Below are 11820 nucleotides of genomic sequence, written 5' to 3'. Positions count from 1 at the left end.
AAAACAATCTACCTTGGTCACTAAAAATTTCTTGATCAATATCATCCTTACTTTAGGTTAAAGAAGGCTTTTAATGGCTGACAAGAGTATAAAATGGCTCCTAGGAACTAGATAGAAAGTTTATCAAAGTGTAGAAAGAATGAATATTACTTTAGGTAAGTATAAAAAATGAAAGTGAGAAGAATTTGTGAAAAAAAGGTCCATTTTTTAATCTTCCTTATTGGCCGAGTCTAGATGTAAGGCATAATTTTGATGTGATGCATGTTAAGAGGAATGTATGTGATAGTCTTGTTACTAAACTATTGCACATAAGTGGAAAGACTAAGGATAGAATAAATGCCAAACTAGACTTAGCTGAAATGGGAATAAGAAAATGCTTGCATGCACAAAAAGAAGAGGGGAAGAGAACTTATTTGTCACCAAAAATGCACACATTATCCAAAGACCAGAAAAGAAGTTTATATGAATGTTTGCATGGTATTAAGATGCCACAAGGGTATTCTTCAAATGTTAGAAGACTTGTCTCAATGAATGATTTGAAGTTGATAGGCTTAAAGTCTCATGATTGCCATGTGTTGATGCAACAGCTTTTACCAGTAGCTATTCGAGGCATTATGAAAGATGATATGAGATGCACTATAACAAGATTTTGTGCGTTCTTTAATGCTACTTGTAGTAAAGTCATTAACACTGATAAGTTAGATCAATTGGAAAAATAAGACTTACATTATTTTGTGCCAATTGGAGATGCACATTCCTCCAGCATTTTTTTGACATCATGATGCATTTAATAGTACATTTGGTAAAGGAAGTAAGGCTTTATGGTCCTATTTAACAAAGTTGGATGTACTCATTTGAGCGGTACATGAAAATCTTAAAAGGATATTCCAAAAATCTATACCGACCTGAAGCATCAATTATTGAACAATATGTAGCGGAAGAGGCTATTGAATTTTGTACTTCATATCTAAAAATGTTTAAGGCTATTGGAGTCCTTGAAACTCAACATGAGGGGACAAGACTTTTTAGTAAGGGAACATAGAGTCAAAGTGAAATGTATGTCTCATGAAGAAGTGTTAATAACATGAAAGAAGTTCAACTTTATTCAGATGCTCATAAAAATTTATTGAATGACAAGTACCTAAGAAAGAATAAGATTTAGCTAGTTAATGAGTACAATAAGACTTTTAGAAGGTGGTTAAAGGACATGGTTATGAATGAGATTGGTGTGTCCAATACAATAACATGGTTAGCTGAGAGACCTCATTTTGAGATCGTATGTTAGGGAGCATATGATATAAATAGATATTCTTTCTACACAAAAGCCCAAGATGATAAAAGTATGATACAAAATAGTGATGCATTTTTGGCTTCGTATGTTAGTGATGCAAAAGTGATGCATTTTTCTAGTTCAAAAGATAATAACCCAATTTTGGCTTCTATGAACTATTATGGAGTAATTGAAGAGATATGGGAAGTGAACTACACCAAATTCAAAATACCTATTTTTAAATATAAGTGGGTTTACTTTAATGCCATTGAAATAGATAAGAAATTTGGATTTGTTTTAGTTGATCTCAATAAGGTTGGTTCCAAAGATAAGCCCTTCATTTTAGAAACTAAAGTGAAACAATTGTTTTATGTCACTGATCTAGCAAATAAACAACATTCTATTATACTACAAGGTAAAAGATAGATTGGTGATATGGAGGATGATGACTCAAGTTTCAATCTTAATGAAACCCCACCTTTTACTATAATTCCACCTAAATCAACTGAAGTAGATTTAGTTGATGATGAATATGCAATTAGAGATAGTCACTATAAAGGAATTTAGAAAAATGAATAAAGTATGACCCCAATTAATAAAACAATCATTTTTTAATAGTTCATTTATTTAGTCTTATATATTTAATTTAAATCCAAGTTACTTAATTGTATCATTTTTTATCAAGAACATGGAGGGTTCTAGTGGGGATGCTGGTGACACGTCCAGCGCATCTAAAAAAAAGAAAGGGTAAAGGTAGTTCAAAGTTAAAAGAGTTGGCTTTACATCAAGGTACTATGGAGAGTGTGCATTTGGATTTTTATGATTATAAAATACCACTTGGTCTAGAAGGGGTTAACTTCATAAGTTATATAGGCCTTATGGCCTAATCTAGGGTTGTGATCTTGTACCATAATGGAACGAAGTATCAGAAGCTATGAAGGACTTGATTTGGAATGATATTTTGGTATGAATATTTTTTTATGCTATTATTTTAGTTATATTTGATGTTATTAACTTACTTTATAAATATTATATCTTGTAGCTCACTTATGATGTCCCTCCTACCCCTAAGATGAAGAAATATTAGTTTCAACAAATACGTGATCAATGGAAATATTTAAAGTCAACACTTTCTAGGGAATACATTCGAGGAGAGAAGAAGAATGAGGATATGTGTTTGGAGTATAATTTTATTGATCAAGAGACTTGGACACAATTTATGAAGTCATGGGAAGATCCCGAATTTTAGGTAAATTTTGATAGAATGAATCTCTAACTTAATTTAATTTTTTTAAATCTACATTTGACTTGGTCAAAATTTAATCATAGAAATTAAGTGCACTGAACAAAGAGAGATAATCTAAGAATAAATATCAACATTACTTGTCCCGAGGGGACTATCGGAAGCTAGACAAGAAGCTTATGGAATCTAATTTAAAGGAAATGGAGGAAGCTGCAAGATCAAACCCCAGCATTGTTGTTAATCCCCTGCCTCCTCCAACTCGTCAAAGAAAATAAAAGGAGGTAAGGATCAAGAAAGGCTAGTATATCACTTTAGAGACTGCTAAAGTTGCTGCAAGGATTGTGAGTTATTATACTAAATGAATTAAATTGAATTTTACATTATGTGGTTTTCATTACTTGTATATTATAGGATTCACTTGAGGAACAATCTTACTAAGGTTCATTTCAATCTATTGGAAGAATGGACATCTTCACGACAGCAATTGGAACACCAAATTATCCTGGTCGTGTCAGAGGGGTAAGAAAAGGAGTCAGTTTGAGGCAGTACTTCAGACCAACACCATGAAGATCAAGAGTTGTATCTAGAGCTGAGCTTAATGAGATTTTAGATAAGGTTACTCAAAAGTATGAGCAGGATTTTGTGTTATTCCATGATTAGCTTCTTCAAGAGTTTAAATCCATGGTCTCCAACATGGGAACTATACAGGGAACTGAGCATGATATTAAGTAGAAAGGACCCCAGGTTTTCAATTAGTTAAATATTTAGTCTTGTCTATTTTTCTTATTTTATGTTTAACCTTTTTATTTATTTCTTTAGACTTCTCCTGTGCTTCAAAGCATGAAAGATAATCATAATCCACTAGAGATAGCAGCACATGCCTCTAGTCCCTCAATAGATGATGAAACTTCTTGTTTTCTTTATTTAGATAAGCCCATGAAGCGAGTTGTTTCTACAGCTCAGGTATACATACTCAGGGAAACAATCTATCATATCACTATTATGGATGACCAAGTCAAGGTATCGATTGACATTGTTCTTGAGCCTCAAGTAATAGTACCATTCCCCACTAATAAGGTTGTAAAATTAAGCCATGCCTTAGGTCACTTCATTATATGGCCTAAAAGACTTGTTAGCATGGAGATGTTAGTTTCGATGGTAAGAAAAACACCTATTATTGTTTGATTTTTATTTTAATTAATTTATACAACTTGTATTCATTTGATGTGTCATTAGGATCCTGAGGATGTTGAGAACTTCCCTTATCTGCCACAATTATGAGTTTTTCAAGGCAATGACAAAGCCAATTGAGTTGAAGATGCCTAAAGGAATTGTGGGTATGGATAGGTCATATCCTTTTGTAATTAATAAGAAAGACATCCTAAAATTCCTATTGATAAGGGAGCTAGATATATCCTGGGGCATGTTATCGATCTTGTAAATTTATTATTTATATTTTATCTCATTTTCTTTTATTTTAATTTACATGTATTAATTTTTATCTCCTTCAGCTAATATGTTTCTCAGAAATCTCTGCACTGGACCTAAAGAAAATCAATTTGGATTTGTGTCCTGCTTTTGTGATGCTGACTCACAATGATATCCATGATAGGACGAGATACATGGGCAATACTATTTCAGAAATAAAATTATAATGTTATCTAGCCCTAGTTCTTGAAGGGCAAGTTGTTTATATCTATGCATGTATATTTAGTTTGATAATATTTTTCTTGTTTTTATATATTGATTATATTTCTTATATGTTGTAGTTATCACTAGTCTCTCTATGTTGTTTGCACATATTTACATGAGATTTACTAGTTTTGCTCCATGGGCAAACAACCTAGTGATGAAACTAAAGATATATTTAATACGTAAGTTAAGGTTTTATAGTTTTAAATGTTAGTTTTTTATATATTTAAATTTTTTAATATATATTTTTAATTTAAATTTCATTATAGTTCAATAAAGATATATCATATAACAAAGGGAAGCTGTTGCCTACCCAAAAGTAGAACAAAAAAAAATGGCCTACTAAAGTGAGTAATTTTTATTCAATGTTCTTCATCCACAATCATTCCATATATGTTATTATTTGTGCTTATCATTTGATTTTTATTTGACCAGTGCCATCAACAAATAGGGAGTACAAATGTTGATACTATATTATCCATTATATGTACAAGATTATTCAATCTGGTACTAATGAGAATTTACACTTGGTATGTAGTTTAATCTCAATGAAAATTTAGAAAGGGAGTATAGAGGCTTTAGAATATTACTTGATCTAATGAAAACCATATAAAAATTTACAGCTTTTTGATAACGAGTACCCTTATACCAGTGAAGAGATAAATGATATTTGAAATAGTTTGGCAGGTCAACTTCTTTGAGAGTTATTTACATAGTCCAAATTTTATAGTTTGTTCAATTAGGATTTTAGCTTGACTTATCTAAGTTAGAAGGCTAGAAACTTTATTTAGTATATTGTTGTAGTTTATTGGACTTTGATTGTACATGTTGAACACTTGAATAGATAATGGCTTTAGTGTTCCTTTAGTCTATATATGCTTATGTTGCTGCTGCTACTGTTATTTATTGGATACATTAAATGTTGGGCTATTATTGTTGTGAAAATTTATAGGTTCAATTGGCTATTAAAAAACAAATTACCTATTTAAAAAATTAAATAAACATCACTTTTTAATAAAAGGGATAATCCACGTCCCTTTTTGTTAAGAAGGGACGTGTATTATTCCCTTATGAAAAAAGGGACATGGTCTTTATTATCCATGCCTTTTCAAAAGTAATGTAGATGTGTCAACTTTCTTTATTGCCCTGATCTATGTCTCCCACTATAAAGACATAAATACCCCTAAAAAATGACGTAAAAAGTCTATTTTTTTCAATAGCGGTTTAGGTGTAAAAAGTAACTTAAGTGTTCAATTCTCATTCCTTGTCCCATTAAACCACTCTGAGCCTTGAACCAAGTCCAAAGGGACCACATACACCTGATTAACATGTCAAATACCCATTTTAACTTCTCAATGCCATGTCACACACTTATGGACTTATATGAGGCAATGCACTTATCCACACAAACACATACATACTTGTTCCACTTTTATACCTCTAACTTTCACATATGGGACAAAGTCTTACCATATTGTCAGAAATCACAAATGTACTTGACTCATAGAAATGGGGCCTTGCCGCACCAATTGGTCAAGCTCCACACATACACATTTCACACACACACACACACATATGTACAGTGGAACAAGTACAACATATTATAAACTTGCTTGAATAGCATTTAGGCTTACCCACATATTCACCACTGTGATATACTCGGTGAGATACAATACCACATACACAAGCAAGTTCTCAACAACAAAATCATATATTCACATTCATATACACTTATGCATCCTAGTAAGCAACTTAATCCTTAAATTCATTATTATACATTCATTACATAAGAGTGGTCATACCATTACCGATTGAGGCTACTCTTCCCTCACTTCCTTTTTTGGCCTTCTCGCACTCTCTTCACTTGCAAACAAAGGTAATAGAGTGAGACATACATCCCAATAACTTAGATAAACCCTATATACTGGTTAGTAAGTAAAATAATAAACAAGAGATAAAGTAGCATTACTTTCAATAAAGCAATAAAATAACATCTACATGCAATCATAAACCACCATTCAATATGCTCATGCATTATCGGTTCCTACTACTGAAGTAAATTCAATGCTCAAATTAAGACTTCCAACCTTACATAAAATAGGGCAAACCAAACCACTGTTTCAGACCAGGTATCATCAACATGAGTGGCATAATATCCTCCTCCTTTTAAGCCATAATTAAATCCAAATCTCAAGTACTAATGAGATTGGATTAAGGTAGTTAACATAATACCAAGTTTCAAATAATTAGACAAATTAAGATCCCTAATTTATAGAATTAAAAATCAATTTCAAAATCCCTTCCATTGACAAGTCAGAGTTCACAAATATGTGAAAGCATGGGATCATTACACATATGAGTGCATTTGCTCAAAAATTTGAAATCAAGAAAATTCTAAAAAATTTTAAGGCGTGCGCTGTGGCTCATCAAACATGCACCGTGGTATGTTTGCCTCTGTGGCATGCATCGCAGCTCGTGGCATCATGCATTGTGGCACAATTGCATGAATTTTGATAGTGAATTCTGCTATCAATTTGATAGCTTCTGGAGCAATGTTTGATGAGCCCCAATTCTTTGTCCGATGTCTGATTGATGCAAACTAGGTGTCTATGGAAAGTCTTTTTGAGCTTTAACTAATGGCTTTAGTTTTATAAGAAAATTATTTCTCAATCAAGATTTAGACACTCTTTTCAAAACTTACACTTTTTTAATAATTTTCATAAAATCAAGTATCCAATTCATTTACCAAACGCCATTAGCCATTGACACCCAATTGACCACAAGCAAAACATCAAAACTAACTCGTGCAATGCACCATGTTACCTTAAATACTCATAAATTACATTTCCACTACTCAACCCCTTAATCTAAAAAACATACAAGAGGGAGTTTAGGCACATTTTCATCAAATAATCCATAATCAACACATAATGTGCTCTACTCTTGCATTAGTATTTTGGCCCTATCACATATAACACATAACATCAACTCACTCCCTAGGATCCAAAATACACTTACAACTCACAAACACATAATGCAAGTAAGAACTAAAAATGGATAAAACCTAGTTGGCAACTTGAATTGTCAAATACACATATTAACTTCAAAAATAAAAGGCATACAAATTAGGATCGCAATCCTAAGCCTCTAGGAGCTTTCCTCTATCCAAACTTCTCAAGCTATTTCTTGTAATATTGAAGATAATGGGGTGAGTATAATTACTCAATAACTAAGGTCTAACTAACCCATACTAATGCTTGTCAATTAGTTAAAATGCAAGTGGCAATATATATATATAATTACAAAATATGGACATGTTCAAGAGCTTACTCAACCTTCTCACCTTCTTCTAAACATACATATAAGATTATGAAATTATGGTAAAAATTAATTTGTAACATGTCTCAAGAACAAATCTTCATATATTCATTTATAAGGATTCATATTCATAGAATGTCAAACAAATAAAACTCTTAATCAACAAATTTTTAGAGTGTAATATTTCACTAGGGTCACAATATATCAATCATGTGCCCCCTTTTACTATATGCATGATCACACCTCCCTCATATCATCCTTATTCCTCTGACATGAAACTGTGGGCTATAACACAATAGGATAGTCTATAATTTGTGACTTCCCTAGCCTAAACACTTGTAAGGGGATTACCTGGTCAAGGCACACCCAACTCACTTATGGAACATGATTTTTTTTTCATTTCTAACACTATTGGTTGTCATACACCTTAGACTAGCTTCCTCACTGAACTAGTGGATAGCTAGCTAGGTTTGAGTCTCTTGTTAAACCAGTAGGATAGTCCCTCACTGAATAAGTAGGACAACATGAATATAATAAATCTGGGTAAGCCATCACTTAGTTGATTAAGGATGCCAAGTATTGGTGGCATTTGGTTAGACCTTCTAATGGTAGTCGGCTCAACTGGGAGCAATTCAAAGAAAGATTCTTTGACTATCACTTCCCAGCGGCATTTAGAGATGAAAAGGAAGCTAAATTCTATACTTTCTAGTAGGGGGATATAGATGAAGAAGCTTTTATGAAGAAATTCAACCAGCTTTCTAAGTTTGTGACTTATTTGCACGAGAGGCATGATAGTAAATGGAAAGCTAAGAGATTAGTTGAGAAGATGTGCCTAGAGTATAAAAGGTAGATAGCTTTACTAGGAGAAACTACATATTAGGAAACTTGCAACTGGCTCCGTATAATTGCAAGATAGGGTCGAGAAGTAGATGTTGAGAAGAGAAGAGACAATTATGGGTGGTTTTTTGCTCCATTAGGCCTGTGAACACCGTATTTTGTCCAGATTTTTTTTAAATTTAATAATAAATAATCAAAAAAAAATACAAAATAAAATTTAATCCTTTTTAAGATTAAATTTTAATAAAATAAAAAATTTTGTTTAAGTCTTTTAAAATCTCTCCCAAATCATCTTAACCATTCAAAAAATATTAAGAATCAACTTTTGAGGATTAAATGTTTTTAAATTTCTTTCTTTAAAAAAGAAAGAAGAGGGACAGAGGAGAGCTGAAAACTCAAACCCACGAGTGAAAAAAAAAGAAAGGAGAGCTAGACGTGCATGAAGACAGCAGAAGGAACAAGAAAGTAGAACACAGCCAGACGCAGACATGAACGCACACATACTTTCAGCCATGCATTAGAAATAGCAGAAACAGAAACACGAAACACTAGTAAAGGAACACGTGCAGTAGGAAAAGATAGAGCCAGAGAATACAGCACCAACACACATGAAACTCACGTAAAGAAAACCAGAACGCACACATGAGCAGAAGCATGCAGAAACAAAAACATAGAAACACAGAAAGTAAATGCATAACGAAAGAAAAAAAAGCCAGACACACACAGACAAAACAAAAACATGTAGCAATACACATGTAAAAGTACAGAAGGTAAAAGGAACACACACAGAAAAAAAAGAGATGATGTACACAGAAAATGCACAGAAAGAAAACAGAAAAGTGCATGCAAACACAAAAGGAGATAGAGTAGCGAGCACACACGTAAACACAGTAGCAAAAAAAGCAAGACACACAGCTATGCATGCACGGGGAAAATGCTAGAAAAATAGAGCAGAGAAAGAGTAGCAGAAAAGGAGAGAAAGAGGAAGCCGAGAGGGAAAGACTGAGAGTATAAAAGAGTGTTTAGACTAGGAGAGGAGGAGAAGACGGAAGGGGCTGAAAGACAGACTAAGAAAGGAAGAAAAAACACGGGCTGGACTGAAAGAAAAAACAGAGACTGAGAGGAGGAAGAAAAGACCGAACGTGAAATAGAGAGAGGGGATGGTTTTTTCTGAAAAGAGAGAGGGAGAAACAGAGAAGGAAAAGATAGAAGGGTGATTGAGAAGAGAAAAAAGAGAGAGGCCAAAGGAGTTTAAAAAAAATAGAGGCTGAAAAAAAAGAAGAAACAGCAGCGAGAAGAGAAGAGAAAGAGAGCACTGAGAGAGTTGAGTTTTTCTTATAAAAAATAGAGACTAGGAGAGGAAAGGAAGAGACCGAGATTAGGGAGGAAATTGCTGAAAATAAAACTAAAGGTTCTGGGTCAAGAAACAGTGAGATAGATTCAGGATATTGAAAGGGAGAAGATGCACTACACAGGAAGAGGAGACTAAGCCAAGAAGGAGAGAGTTTTCTAAGAGAGAACGCTGAGAACGAAGAACAAAAAACTGAGGCTGAAAAGGAAAAAAAAGACAAAAGTGGTGAGATAGATTTGGTACGTGCCATACACAGGTTCTTGCTTCTGAATTTGAATTGCACATGCTTAGTTTTGGTTTTTTTTTAAAAAAATAAATTTCATGTTTAGATATCTGTCCCACATTTTTTAGTTTTCAAATGAAAATCAATGTGATTCAATGTGATTGTCATTTTTTTTAAAATGAAAAAAGAGTGTGAAAAAAAAAGGTCTGAGATTACAAATAATAATTTTTGCTTGCTATTATAACTAAGCTTAATTTAATTTTAGGCATATTTTCATTTTAAATAATGAAAGAATTAGTGCAATTATTAAGCAGGGTTTTTAAATATGTTTTTAGCACAAAAGGGCATATTAATATGTATAGGCATGATTTTTTTTCCATCTCCATTAGTCCTAAGGCCCTTCACTTGTCAATAATATTGTAACACTCATGCTGTATGGCACTTTTCATCATGATTACATGTACGATTTCAATTATTATGATGAGCCTATTTTATAAAAGGTTGAGGGGAGAGAATGCAACTCTTACCTAAATAAAAAAAATGAAATAAATAAGAGGAGATTTCTTTCTAATTATTTACTTGTCGTGTGAATTTTTAGAATTTTCACAGGCATTTAAAATAATCTCATATCGTGTAAATCAATAAGATTTTGCAAGTATAGAGATTCAATTTATATAAAGTACTCAAGGGTTTCAATGACCCACCATAAAAATTAACTATCTTTTTATAATTTAAATAATTTATTTAAGTTTCATGTAAGATTACAAGAATTTTCGTAGGGACTTAAATTAATCACATTATCGTGTAGGATAATAAGTCCTCGCAAATATAGTGATTATCAAATTTTTATAATAAATAAATGATTTTTGTAAATAATCATATAATATACAATTTAAGAAATTTAATTAACCAAATTAATGTATTTAAATCGTAACCATATTTATCGATTATATCTTTTAGTCATGTGAGATTTTTGAATCTTCATAGGCTTCTAAGATCATCGTATTATCGCATGAGTCAATAAGACTCTGAAGATATAACAATTTAGTTTTTAAAATATATATATATACATATATATTATATAATTAATTAAATAAATTAAATTGCTAAATTCTTTTATCGCGTGAGATTTTAGAATCTTCGCAGATATTTAGGATAAATCATATTACCGTATAAGCCAATAAGGCTATACAGGTATGATGATTAAAATTCTTTAAAAACATATATACATACTTAAGCAAACTATTATTAACACTTAAAAATAAATAAATTAAATTTCTAAATTCTTTTATCGTGTGAGGTTTCGGAATCTCCGCAGATACTTAGAATAATTGCATTACCGTATGAACCAATAAGGTTTTATAGGTGTTGCAATTGAATCCTCAATCATAAAATATAAAAAATAATAATAATAATTTTAAACCCTTTTCTTTTCTTTAATTTGAAATCCAAAATTGAGAAAATAATTAAAATTAAATTACTTCTTGCAATTTAAAACACACATATCAAAATTTTAGAAATTGTTTTTTATTTGCATAATGGTGAGTTATTTCTAATTAATTTCTCTTCAAAAATATTTTCACCAACAAACTTTTAAGCTCGAACTACGTGGACTTTGATCCCCATCACAGGGTACGTAGGCCTCAGAGTCAGATTCTGAGTCAAGTTCGTCCTCCCTCATAAATAAATAAATATTTCTTACCTAATTCTTATCATTTTTATCAAACACATAAATATAAAAGGGATAATTAAAATAATTATAAAATCATATTAATAAAGCATAGCAAACTTCAGGTAATCGTTCTGACGAACGGGTGTTGTGGGGTGCCTAACACCTTCCCCACATTCAACTAACTCTCGAACCCATTCTCTGATTTTGCCAGACC

This window comes from Prosopis cineraria, unplaced genomic scaffold (assembly GCF_029017545.1).
Source record: "Prosopis cineraria cultivar Desert tree isolate PC_DT_omini unplaced genomic scaffold, ASM2901754v1 PC12, whole genome shotgun sequence".
Classification (NCBI taxonomy): Eukaryota; Viridiplantae; Streptophyta; class Magnoliopsida; order Fabales; family Fabaceae; genus Prosopis; species Prosopis cineraria.
Note: the sequence above shows the minus strand (reverse complement) of the source record.